Below are 13820 nucleotides of genomic sequence, written 5' to 3' on the forward strand. Positions count from 1 at the left end.
ACCGCACAGCACACGGGCATGAGCGCCATTAAAACCCCGCTTATGCACATCTGATGTATCTATGCAAGTGTGGTGTGTGTATTTATGCCCAAGAATTCGATCATATCTGCAGTTCAGGACCTCTCAAACTCACGCACTCTGTGCACATTATTCGGACATAACGCCTGCACCGCCTCTGCACCTTGGCATTTGTTTCGAGTGTCGCACTGTGCCTGCACCACAATTTCTGAACTTTGCGTGAACCACTGTGAACTGGTTCACAGTGGTGCAGACGAATCGAACAGACCTAACATGGCATTTTGCATGGATTTAGTACCATCTTGCCGTTTATGGAATTCACTCACGGCCTCACTTGTGCTTTTGACATTAGAATCCAGTTAGATGCCATTTTTGTTATTTTTGTTACGTTATTTGTTCTAACTGCTGAACAAGCTGAGCATTATCCTTAAAACTCTATATTACTTGACTGCATTTCTAACTTTCTCTTAAATTGTTTGCAGTTTGTTAGTTTCAACTCGTTTGATTCTGTCATACTAGGTGCCATCAGGTGTTCTTTAGGCGTCTGTGCTTGCCAACTTACTATTTTTACTTTACATAAGTGACCTTCCCAGTAACACAGAAAGTAGCGTTTGATTGTATGCTGGCGATTGTTTTCTATATCCCGAAATTAATTCTACTTATGACTGTCAATGCCAGAATTATTCATTTTCCCAATTTTGTGCCTTGTGTGAGGCTTGGCAGGCAGTGAATGATTTCAACAAAATTGTGATATAGTCCTTCGTAAAACATACATCACCAGTTATTTCTATCTATTCAAATAACAGGCTAACTTTAGACGGGGTTTTTCAATACAAGTGCTTAGGCTTCATCTTGCCTTATCATTTATCCTTGTCAAAGCATGTTGATATTATTTGTGTTAACGCTTTTCATGAACTACTATAGCTGCAGCGAATGCTAAAATCATCTACCAACAATGTTAAACTTCTCATATAAATTGGGCTAATATGACCTTTTCGAGAATATGGTGGAGTTGTATATGGAATGTGCACAAGCTACCAACATTAACAAACTGGAAGCCGTCCAGAAGAATGCCATTTGCCTTGTTTACAGACAGCTCGACCGTTACTTTCCCCATCCAGTCACATTTTCCTTGAATTATCAATGTCTGTTAAACTTGCACTATCGGGGTTTGAAAGCCGGTATTGTTTGTTATGGGGGGCTTCACTAGCTTTGAAAGGTTAAATTAAAGCTACGTTTAGACCAATACAAGAAAAGAGATAAATGTTGAGGCTATGTTTGTCAGCCTTTATTTGTTTGCTTTGCTTGAAATATTTATAATTGCATTGCAAGGCCAACTAGTTTGAAAGTGAGCGCTCATTAAAGATGCCATGGGGGGGCTGCAAAGAAAGATTTTTAAAAATTATAGTGCCATTCGACTGAGAATTTGTGCTGTCAAATCGAGAAAGACAAAAGAGAGTTTTATGTGTAAAACTGTCTTTCTCAACATAATTAAAAAATTGAATTTAGATTGCAAATTAATTGCATCATAATTATTGTATACAACCAAGTCTTCATTGCAGACCTTCCTGCACATATTTACTGTTGTGACGTAAGCTATCACAATTGGTCCGTTCGATTCACCTGCACCACTATGAACCAGTTCACAGCGGGGCACAAGAAGTTATAAAAATTGTGCAGCTCAATTAATTTCATCGGTACAGGCACAACGCGACGCTCTAAACAAATGCCGAGGTGTAGACACAATGCAGGCATTATGTTTTGCCCGCCTGAAGAGTGCCATTTATGTCATTTTGAGAGGTCCTAAACTGCAGGTATGGTCGGCTACTGAGGCGTAAGCACACCTCGCGTTGCTTAGGTACGGCAGACATGTGTAAGCATGGTTTCAGTGGTGCTTACGTCCGTGTGCTTCATTGTCTGCTGCTTTGCACCAGCACGCCTGCACTATGTTTTGCCACCGTCTGTAGGGAACGTGCAGAAAAATTGTGAACCAGCCCTGCACCTTTTGTGATTCTTTTGAAATTAATGGCATGGTTCATAGGGCACCATTACTGCACCTCGTGAACTGGTTCAGATGGTGCGAATCGAACAGACCTAGTGTCATGGCTACTTGGGACAATGCATGCACATTGGATACAAAGTTTGGGCTATTGCACAGCAGCAAACATGGATTGTGACCTGTGACACCATTATGTAACACATTTTATTTATACTTCAAGAATATGTAATCACTATTAAAGCACAAAAATAAATGTATAAGATACACATGGCCCTTCTAGATATCTTAAATGGCCACTCAATTTGTTCCATGTTCAGCATTGTTTACCAGTGACCACAAGTGCAAATGCAAATACACAGTGCAAATGCAGCATTGTGTTTATACCAGATTAAGTGAGCATTAAGACGTTGCTTAGTGAAAACGTCCCTTTACACTTCTTGCCTGCAATGTGGTCAGTGTGGGTGCAGGCCTATCTTCGAAAAAACAGAGTCTGCACTGGAGTAAGCGTGTAGGCATGCATGGCACTCCATTGAAGCGTACCTTATAAAAAATAATGCAGACATGAGGATCAGTAGAATGTCAATCATGATTAATAGCCTTCACTTCATTTGCTTGATTTTTTTTCACATTGCTTGATGTGTGCGTATTGTTCTTGTATATATAATTGAATAAAAAATTCAGTTGCAAGTCAATGCTCATTTTGTGTTTTCACTGGCCTTCATACTTTGTGCACTGTTTCTAGTCTTTCAATAATGCAACAACTCGCCCCGCTCTCAATTCTCCTAGCCTCAGTATGGAAGTTTAAAGTCACGCAATAGAGAAAAAACACAATGTAGCGTATCATTGGATACAGGGCCATTGCGCTATCTACGGAAATGACTGCAGATAAGGCCGCCCGATCTGCTCATGATGGTCTCCACTCTGCTATTATACCTCTATCCAGAACTGACACAGCTGCAAGGCTTTGTTCACACGCACGTGAACTTGCACTTGCACAGTGGAATTCGACGGAATTTACCAACGCTCGCCTCCACAGCTTGGATCAGACTCTACTGCTCCATCTTCCGTCAGGAATATCTGGAGCTGAGGAGGCGCTTCTGTGCCACTTGTGGCTTGGCAGGGCCTTCACGAAGGCTTACTCATTTCGGATCGGAATGGCCAACAGCACTACATGCGATAACTGTAGCTGCGAGGAAGCTATCGCCCACCTTCCCTGTGAGTGTCCTCGCTTCAGTGCGGCCAGGAAAGAACTTTCAAGAGCGTTAGACCTGACAAACGCCCTTTGGCGGAGGAAAGGATCTTGAGACACTGGCCGAGACCGTCCTCAGCACAGAAGGCTTTGAAAGCATTGTTGTGCTTCTTACGGCCTTAGAGACAGACTTTAAGCAGTGCCATATTCTTTCATTTTTTTTTGCTTTTCTTCCCCTCCTCCCCCCTTTATTTGTAACATCTCTTTTCTATTATCTTTTATTCTCCTTACCCCCTTTTTCCAGCACAGGGTAGCCAGCCGGTCAGAACTGGCTAACCTACCTGTCTCTCCATCTATTCTTCCTTCCTTCCTTTTTTAAAGTCATTTGTTAAAATGAGAATCCAATAAACATGAAAACTGTTTGTATTACAATAACAAAGCTTTTACTGTTTGAAGCATGCAGTTTACACCTGTTGGCACAGGAAGATTTGAAAGAGATGCACAGAGTGTTACAGTGTACATCGCAACGTTGAACGGTCCTGTCTCACCCATGAATACTGCAATATCATCATAGGCATGCAGGGGTCTTGCACTGCAAGTCAGAGACACCTTCTCCAGGGCTTTCTTATTCTATTAACTGTCAGCCTCTTGCATTCATAACTTGGTTATAAATTTCTTACCTGATTTCCCATCTAAGTTCCTGCATTTCATTCTGCTGTTTATACCGAATTTTTAAGCTCCTTTCTTTGAATGAAAAGTGTTACATTCATTTTGTCTCAAGGTGTTTTCTAATGTGCCAAGATTAAAGATTCTGCCTTATCAAAGCTGATCCAATGGCAAAAATATTCTCAGCCATAAAGGGTGCTCATTGAGACATGAGGCACCATGTCCCATGAAACATCAATCAGTTTTATTTTTAAATAAAAGCTCATCAGTTCTTGCTTGCCAATCTACATCTTTACACCACTAAGCACCACATGGTCTTCCAGAAAAGAAGGTTCCACAACTATTTAAATACACACATTAAACATTTTTTTCTCAAGGTCACCTATGTTTCTTTTTTTTTTCAGTTGCAAAATGCAAAGTAGGTAACGTGCAGCTTTAGTGCATCTTGCCCGGACTCCCCACCACCACCTGGCATCTCTGCCAGCGGACAGACAACGTACCTCTTTCTGCCAAACAATAGCCACGCATGGTGAATCATTACCAACTTGCTTCACTCCTGCCGCAAGACCTTCGATTCCTCCGTGGTGCCTTACACAGCCAAATATCAACCTGACAATACCTGGCATCCACAAAAAAGCAGAGCTGTCATCACCAGCCCTTAAACAGCTCGCCTTACTTCTGTTGTACGAGAAGTACCAAGACTCTGCCCATATATACACCGACGGCTCCGTCCTGCCAAACAGCTCTACCGCGGCAGTGGTGATACCAACGATGGGCACAACTATTAAATTCAAGACGTCTCACGTCACAACATCGACGGCAGCAGAGCTCGCAGCACTTTGTGCCGCGCTGCAATTCATTAGTGATCAAGTGACACACAAATGGACAATTTTCTCCGACTCAAAGGCGGCTCTGCAGTCCCTACTATCACCTTTACGCCGCGGTCCACACGAGCAGCTGGTCTTTGAGATTGCCGAGGCAATACACAATCTGACTGAGATAGGGCAAGAAATAACTTTTCAGTGGCTTCCAAGTCACTGTGGAATTATCGGCAATGAACGGGCTGATCAAGCTGCCCGCACAGCTCATAAAGAAGATCACAAACGACCCATTCCACTTTCTAGGACTGACGCTGCACGGAAGCTCCGCGTGATCGCCCGCCAACGCACAAGGTCACAATGGAATGAATCGCACCTCATGCATGCTCGCTTATACTCTCTGGACCCAACCCTAAGCCTTCGAGTACCATCAAGGCTTCGCCGAGGAGACGCAACACTTTTGTGCAGATTATGGTTGGGCGTTGCGTTTACCAACGCCTATGCGTTCCGCATAGGAATGGCCGACTGCGCAGCCTGTGACCACTGCGGCAATGAAGAATCAATTGTACATATTTTGTGCGACTGCCCGCAGTACAGTGCGCAAAGACATTTTCTTACCAACACGTTCAACCAATTGGACGACCGGCCTCTGTCTGAAGAAAAAATTCTCCACCACAGACTGGACCCAACGTCACAGAAGAAGGCCGTGCAGGCGCTTCTGCGCTTCTTACGAGCCACCGGCCTATCTGACCGACTGTGATTAGAACGCTCTTCCGGTGCAACGAAAATATCGCACACCTTCTTTGTGAGTGCCCTCGTTTTAACCCGCAGAGAGCAGCTCTCTCAGCCACGATAGGTCAACTGGACAAACGCTTAATAACGCAAATCAACATCCTTGTAAACTGGCCTACACGAAAAACAGCGCGAGCCACCTTGAAGGCACTGCTGCGTTATTTAAAGGCACCGAACTCAGTGACAAATTGTGACTGTACACTGTGTGACGTAGGATGGGACGTTGACACTATTCAACACTAGAACGCCTTCGCAGACTGACAATGCCCACAGAAACAGTTCAGTTGTGTGTGTGTGTGTGTGATTTTTTTTTCTTTCCTTTTTTCCCCTTTTTTGTACTTATTTTTTCTCTCTCTCTCCTGTCGAATCCCTTTACCCCTCCCCCGGTACAGGGTAGCCAACCGGAGATAATGTCTGGTTAACCTCCCTGTCTTTCCTTCACCTTTTTTTCTCTCTTTTCTCTCTAGTGCATCTGCTGTTGACAGAGCTGAACTGACATGAAGGTGAAAAGACATACCTACACATATCAACACAATGTAAAGATATGGCTTTTTAAAGACATGTTGCACTGCAAAGGTGAATTAAAAGTCGGCAGGATTCTCTGGTAATGTGGCACACACAATACAGCTAGGATACAATGCAGATTACTTTGCATTTACTCGTATGCTTTTTTGGTGTTTTGTGGCATAAAAGAAAGCTGCAGAATAAGTCTGCATGCTCTAGTGTCATTTGTATAATATCATCAAAACTGATTTAATTACAATTCAGTGGTCCACCAAAGGCACCATCAGCCAGCTAAGCCATTCTTGTGAGATAAGGCTTCTCGGCTTGGTCTGTGCATATGTTAGCTTTGGAAATGTCCTTTCACACAAACTTGTTACAGGAACTGTGGTCAAGAAGGCAACAGAAATTTTTGGAAACTGATTTGTACACCCCAGTATTTTTTTTTATGGTGCTGGCTTTCTTGATGCTAGTTTGAGACTTAAGAAGTTACATCTCAGCATGCAAGCTGTCAAATTACATGTATTTCAGAGGAGCTAGACAGAAACAGCCATTTCATTATTCCCCACATAAAGGTCCAAAAGGCTCTACATGAAAACTATGAGATAAAATTGTGTAAATCCCATGCAGTGTGGGAATTGATGTTATGCAAGGTGCTTTGCAGGCTACTTTGCAGGCTATGCAAAGGTGGAGCATTGCTGTCGGGTGTTTCGAAATCAACACTCGTGTGAAACTTGCTTTTGAATCGCTGTTCATACGGAGGCGACCAACAACCGGTGGGTGTGCTGCTGTTGGGACACCCGGATCTTTTCATGTGAACCACCTGGTTTTAGCGCAGATAGTGTGAGATGGATGACAATGCAACGACCACGATGGCATCACGAACACAACCACATGTCTAGTGGCATAAGCTAGGTAATATAAAACTTGGGCCACTGGTTTGGCATAAAAACATGACAAGAGTAACAACCCGCATTATTCAAATCTTTTACTACTAACTATAACAAAAAATTCTATGCTTTGTTGCACCTATAAAACGACGTAAAAAATCACGTACTAACATAAGCATGCAAATATACGCAATAAAAAGCACATCGCAGCATAAGCAAAATTGTGTAAAAAATCACGTACTAACATAAGCATGCAAATATACACAATAAAAAGCACATCGCAGCATAAGCAAAATTGTATTACTTATGCAATCATATTTTATTGCGGAAGCCATGAAAGCAGAAATGCCTGATAACACTTTGTTAAAGCTGAAGCAGATGTCTCGTTTAGTCCATTTCCTTCTTGGTGGAGTTTAATTTGCTGGTCATTGACGCTTGTACATATTCACATATAATTCCTGCCAGTCACAGCAAAAGCTGATGTCATTATGATTATGGCATGCAGTTTTTCAGCTCAAAGTCTTGCTGCTCTTTTTTTGGCATAGCTTCCTTCAGTTGCAGCAATAATATAAAGTTAATACGTGCTGGGCCAATGTGTAGACATTTCTGAACTCTTGCACGTCATCTATATGTTTAGTTCTCCCCTTTCTGCCCAGAATGATGCAGTTGATTTGATTTCCAAGGTTGCTTTTACATTGCTTGGAATTAAGCTTGGAAGGCAGCATTCTTTGCTCTTTTTCTGTCCTTCCCTGATTAGGCAACAAGTGAGAATACTGCTTCAGGTGGCGCAACGTTTGCTTTATTTTGTTCTCCAAAGTAATAGCAGTTGCTGGTGCTACGAACTTAGCAAGAACCTGGTCCAGATGCCAGCAGTCCTTTCTTCGCCCTTTCTTCACCTTGGTCACAGATGTTTGACAAAGCAAATAATTGGCAGAGAATTTGCAGCTCATGCACCAGCTTCAATGCATGCAGTTTTACAATGCTTGCAGCAGTTTGCCCAGGTAACATATTCCAGTGCCAACAAAACTTGTGTGTCCATATCAGCATCACTCCTTTCTCTGGCGTTTGGTCGGATGAAGTTCTGCAAGAGAATAATCTGCCTAATCATTGCTCGGATAGAAGACAGAGGGTGTCTATAAGTGTCTTTTCAGATTGATTTTTTTAGAGTCGTTAGAGCACGTATAGCTTTCTTGGTTGATATGGCCATGCACCCAGGATCTTAGCCTCTGTAAAAGGTCAACTTCTGGTACACTCCAGAAGGGCTGACACTGGACGTCAAAGTGGGTGCACTGCCAGAGGAGCTGCTGGATGGTCTTTTCGAGTTTACAGTGGTCACATTTAATAAAGAAGGACTGTGAATTTGTGAAGGCTACACCGAGTCGTAGGTGGCACAGCAGTGTATTGTAACACCAGGAGAGGTTTGACATCGTAATCGCAGCTGCAGTGATAGATCAAGCCTGCACAAATGATGGTTGAATACTCTGGAGTCTTCCAAAGAGCCAGCATGATGTCATTAGAAATTCATTGAAGTTCTCTGACTGTGTCCATTCTAGAAAGCGGGATCGTGTGGGATGATATGGCAGCTTCATCAGTAAGATGCTTGCCAAAAACGCTGCAATGACCAGGCATCCACTGGATAATAACATCACATCCTTTTCCAATTATTGTGATCCTAGATTTCTTGTTTGTTTGAAATAAACTGTTCATAATTCCCATGGTGCAGTGTCACCTTGCAGGCTTTCAACAGCCGTTTTGGAATTACTGAACTCTGTCCATATACATGGGGGGTTTCCGTTCAATATATGCAATAGTGGCATGAAGGGCGGGATGTTCCGACCTTCTAGACGTGGTCATATGCAACATTTGGAATTTAGCTTTGATCGAGCCACAACAATGACAGTGACCGTTAAATCAGTGGACGCGACGAAACCATCCATGTAAATGTGAACGAGAGGTTTGCATACACTTTGTGTATGCAAAAGCTTTGCTTGCAGCTGCCTCCGTGCACGTACATATATATGGTGTTTCCCCTCCCCCGGTACAGAGTAGCCAACCGGAGATAATGTCTGGTTAACCTCCGTGTCTTTCCTTTACCTTTTTTTCTCTTTTTTCTCTATGGTGTTTCAATTCTTGTGATTTCACTGAAAGCAAAACCACATTGATATTGCAGTAAAACACACTTTTCAAAATGCTAAATGTCTCGTTAATGGCCTTGTGCTCAAGAGGGTTTTATTTAGAATTTTTTGTCCAGCATGCCATATATGTATCCCCCTGTTGTATTGACCAGGACAAAGACCATTTATTTGCATTTGCAGATGCTTTGTAATAGGGAGGCCTGTCCTTGGAAATTTAGTAGCCATACCACACATGACTAATTTGTGTTGCAATTAAAAAAGACGTATTCTCGGACCAAATACCTGAGCTGTGCGCACCCCACGAAGGAATGAGAAAATAACTTTTGTGGTAGTGCATTTCGCACGCGTGTATGTTTGTGTGCTGTTTCTTCGTTTTTTCACTTCCTTGCCATCTCACACTGAGCAGCAAATTTGCGAAGCCTGTGGCTGGGACTTCTCCAGATGCAATTAAACTTCCTCTCTCTCGAGAGAGGGAGTGGAGCTAAATGTCAAATATGTCACAGCCACGGGCAATCCACTGTAGTCATAGCTCATATACATCCACACGTGGGCAAGGGTCTTGTACGCGTTTCATAATGGTCGACAAATTTTCTTTAATTAGCTTCACCGCAATACAGACCTGTTATGCGGTGAAACATATTTGCCGTTGCCGTGCAGTGAAGCATACCGATTGAGATTGAAAGGGCGCACTGTTCAACTGTCACGGGGGTTTCTTCATTACACACGCGTGTACACGTTGTCTCCGGTCATAGTACGCGCACTGAGTCATCCAGTAAGTGTACCGGCATCCATTGAGAGGTGTTTCTTGCGTGGTTGTGGTGTTTTAAGCCGTACGTTGTTTCGCCCTCATGATTTCTCTCTGTTCGCGCCCTCTTTACACTCCCAGGCCTTTTTACACACCCCTCGCTGACAACAATAAAACCGACTAATAAACCCGGCTATTTGCTGTAATCCATAATTGTTGCCTGCAAATTGGCAACAATTATGAAGATGCATGTTCAAAATGCGCGATAAACATGCAGTTTGAATGTGGCTTCGGTTATATGTGAAAAAGGCAGGAACTGCTTTCTGGTTATGTTCTTGGTCGGAGCGAAGGCTGCATAAATATAGCCGATTTTGTAATAGCTTCACGATATCTCTGTGCCGCAGTTCTTTGATAGCGCAGTACCAAACATACAAAATGCACGTCTTTTCCGAACTCAACATCTACCATTTTGACGGAGTGTTTACACCCGCGAAATTCAGCTGAGTTGTGTTTTGTGGCTGCTTATTTTACATGTCGACACAATTAAGGCATGTTCGCTAGTATAGGAAATAAAGGTGGCAGTCAAGAACTATTCTGCTTTCTTTTTCCGCGATCATGTCAGTGTTCTGATGGTCTAGCTATGTTTTAGGTATACTCAGAGTTGTCAGTTTATAGTTCTTTGCCTAGCTGTCATCGAAAGCTTCATAGTTCGCCTTTGTGGAATATGAAATCGACGATTTATTTAATTGCAGCGTGAAACAATGGCTCAATACAAACGAGTGATTCATGCATATGGAACGAAAAATGTTAGGCCTGACGTTGAGACAGGAAGAGAGCGGTGCGGATCAGAGAACAAACGGGAATAGCCGATATTCTAGTTGTCATTTAAGCGGGGAAAAAGGAGCTGGGCAGGCCATGTAATGCGTAGGATGGATAACCGGTGGACCATTAGAGTTACAGAATGGTTACCAAGAGAAGGGAAGCGCAGTCGAGGACGGCAGAAAGCTAGGTGGGGTGATGAAGTTAGGAAATTTGCAGGCGCAAGTTGGAGTCAACTAGCGCAAGATAGGGTTAATTGGAGTTCACATAGAGAGGCCTTCATCTTGCAGTGGACATAAATATAGGCTGATGATGATGATTCATGCCATCTCCGCGCTTTTCCAACCCAGCGAGCCCACAAAGGCAGCCCTGTCGGAATAACTTATTCTTAGTTGAGAATGAACCAATGTAATTGGTGAAATGTTTTCTTTCATACTCATTTTAATGACTCTGAGATGCCCCTTCTACTTATGGCTTAACCAGTGATATAGCTATTCGGTCAGCACAATTGGTCAGGCCATTTATATAACGTATTACCACTTAGCCAGAAATCAATTGTGGTTTTAAATTACAGCTTACTGTACAAGGTTTTGTGTAGAGCAAGTTATTACAAACCTAGAAAGACTTGTAAATGCATCCCTTTAACAATTTTGTAATTTTTTAATTCAGTACAATACTTCAACGAAATACAACACCGCACAATTAAGTGATCGACAGTGACTGAACAAGAGAAGCCTTTGCCTGGAGTCAATGTTTGGGCAAAGGGACTTGCATTCATTAGGCCAACAACTGATTTCCACATAGCTCATCACTCCCAAGGGTCAAGGAGGATAAGCTGGTATGTAAGAGTAAAATGAAGGATATAGGTATAGAGGAATAAGAAGTGCTTGAAGGCAAGGATTAGCTTGGGATAGTAAAAGGGGTGTGCTAAAGGTTCTCCCAAGTAGAGCAAAAAAAAAAAAAAAAAACAGAACTGGAAATGAACCATTGCATGCAAGTAGGCATCAACCTATTGTGGCAGCCCTTTAGGAAAACCTTCTAAGGTAAGGCTTGCCCTGTCACCTCTGTGGATAGCTGAAAGTATGTCATAATTGTTGCCCATAATGTCCTGGCCATAAACAAATATAATCTGGAGGTTCTACTGTTCCACTTGCCTTTAATTTGTATTTACTATGATATAATACTACCTGAAAACACATCTGCCTTGATGGACAGCTTTTACACTCGCAAAGCCTTTGCTCACCTTAACATACTCAGGCTTTTTAAGCACTATGTCAATTTTATTAGCTTTTTGTCGATGAGTAACTGTTCTAAGATTTGTTATGTGCAAAATTCACTTATCTCTTGATCGTGTTTACTTGTGCAACATCTCCCGATATTACACAGCATCTAATATTTAAGACAATTGCAGTTCTAGTGGACTAAGGATGACTGTAGCAACTGACGAAACTAGCCACATGAAGATATCTCACTTTTTCCATTCATACTTTCATTTCAAATTTAAGTGCTCAACGAGAGAGTTCAACATTTGAATTGGTGAAACATTAAAATATGGTCAAATACACTGGGTTACACTTATTATTGGATTGTGCCTGCATTGGAAAGAAAAGAATGAAACTGCTGCAGTATAGTAGATGGAACACCTAGCTCATAAACGAAGTCATGAACTCAAACCCTTCCTTTTTTTTTCTACAACAAAGGTTCTTTTGAAAGATCATTTCTGATGACTTAACTCTGCCACGCTAGCACCTATGAGTGATATATATGATGGCTAAATTAGTTTGTGGTACGTTTTGATATTTTAAGCTTGTGGTTTTTTTTAAATATATGCATTTGGGGAACAGACTTAAAAACTTATGATTGTGCAGCTTTGCTAATGTTCACTTTAAAAAGTTATTCCGTTTCAAGGGTTCATGGCAACTCTATTTTTAATAATCAGTATGTTGTGGCAAGATAAGTGTATCAACGACCATCATCTTGCACTCATTTCTCTCCTTCCAAGTTGAAAAAGAAAAAAAAAAAGAACCATGCTCACTAATGAAAATGTGTTGCTTTTAGTGTATATTTATAACTAAACACGTCTTCTAAACATACTAATATGACTAAAGACATTACATCATAGAGCCCTTCTGGTTGCCTGAAATTTTCGAGAACTATATCAATATGAGTGCCCTTTCCTTTGCATATGTTCGAAGTAGTACTTAATGAACAGAATTGTGGAAATTAATAGGCCAGTGCTGATGCTAGTAAGCTAATAAATTTATCAAGAAGACATTGTTACCTGATTTGTGTGAAGCCAGTCTGCAACTCCTTTTTATAAATTTAGATGTATAAAAAAGGGCAACATTATGAACCTGATGATAAAGGAGTCATTCTAGAGAGAACCTGGTTCATATTTGTTTGATGGTCTGAACAGGAGCCAGAAATTTCAACGATGTCACTTGCCAATTCTTAATGATGTGTGGGCATGTCCTACATACATTATTCTTAATCTGCAACTGGCCCCATTAAATCTATCTTCAAACATTAAAGATAAAACATGCAGGTACGTGGGTGTCAAGACTTGTTCATTATTGCCTTTCATTGAAAGCTATGACCTAAACTCTTAACAGTATTATGTCTAAGCATGTGACTTTGCGTTGAGTTGAATTATTAAATGAACTAGTCTACCAAATGCTTTTTTTATTATATTCTACTAAATTATTCATTGTTTCTTTGCAAAAGCTACCCAAGATTTTTCACTGCATGCCTTGCATTCTTAGACTTTTGTCCTTGCTGTCTAGTTTTGGAATTGCTGGCATACATTATTTCAGGGGTGCTTTCTAGCAAGATTGGTAGACTTGGTTTTCCCTCAATTGTACAAACAATACTTACCAGACGTGCAGCTTGTGTTCTCCTACTTAATTCTGAAATGAAATCCTTGTACACTTTGTGTGGGGTGTTTAACCCTTACGTGCCTTCAACGAGCTGAGTTCATCCATGGCTTTTTGGTAAAAATGGCTAAAGACGAGCTCAGCTTATAAGCAGTACTTTGCATTATTTAGCAATTCCATGGATAAGCCAAGATTTGTCTCAGTGCTTAATCAGGCTTTTGATTGATGGCAACGCATAATCCATGGGACAGCGGAAGTAGAAGCAAATTCTTTCTGAGGAGGTAAAACATGTTGGCAACTGGGGTTCTAAAAATACTTTGGTCACCCTTTTGGTCAGAATCAAAAAAAATCTGGGGTTTTATGTGCCAAAACAGG

The sequence above is a fragment of the Dermacentor silvarum genome, chromosome 4 (assembly GCF_013339745.2).
Source record: "Dermacentor silvarum isolate Dsil-2018 chromosome 4, BIME_Dsil_1.4, whole genome shotgun sequence".
Taxonomy (NCBI): domain Eukaryota; kingdom Metazoa; phylum Arthropoda; class Arachnida; order Ixodida; family Ixodidae; genus Dermacentor; species Dermacentor silvarum.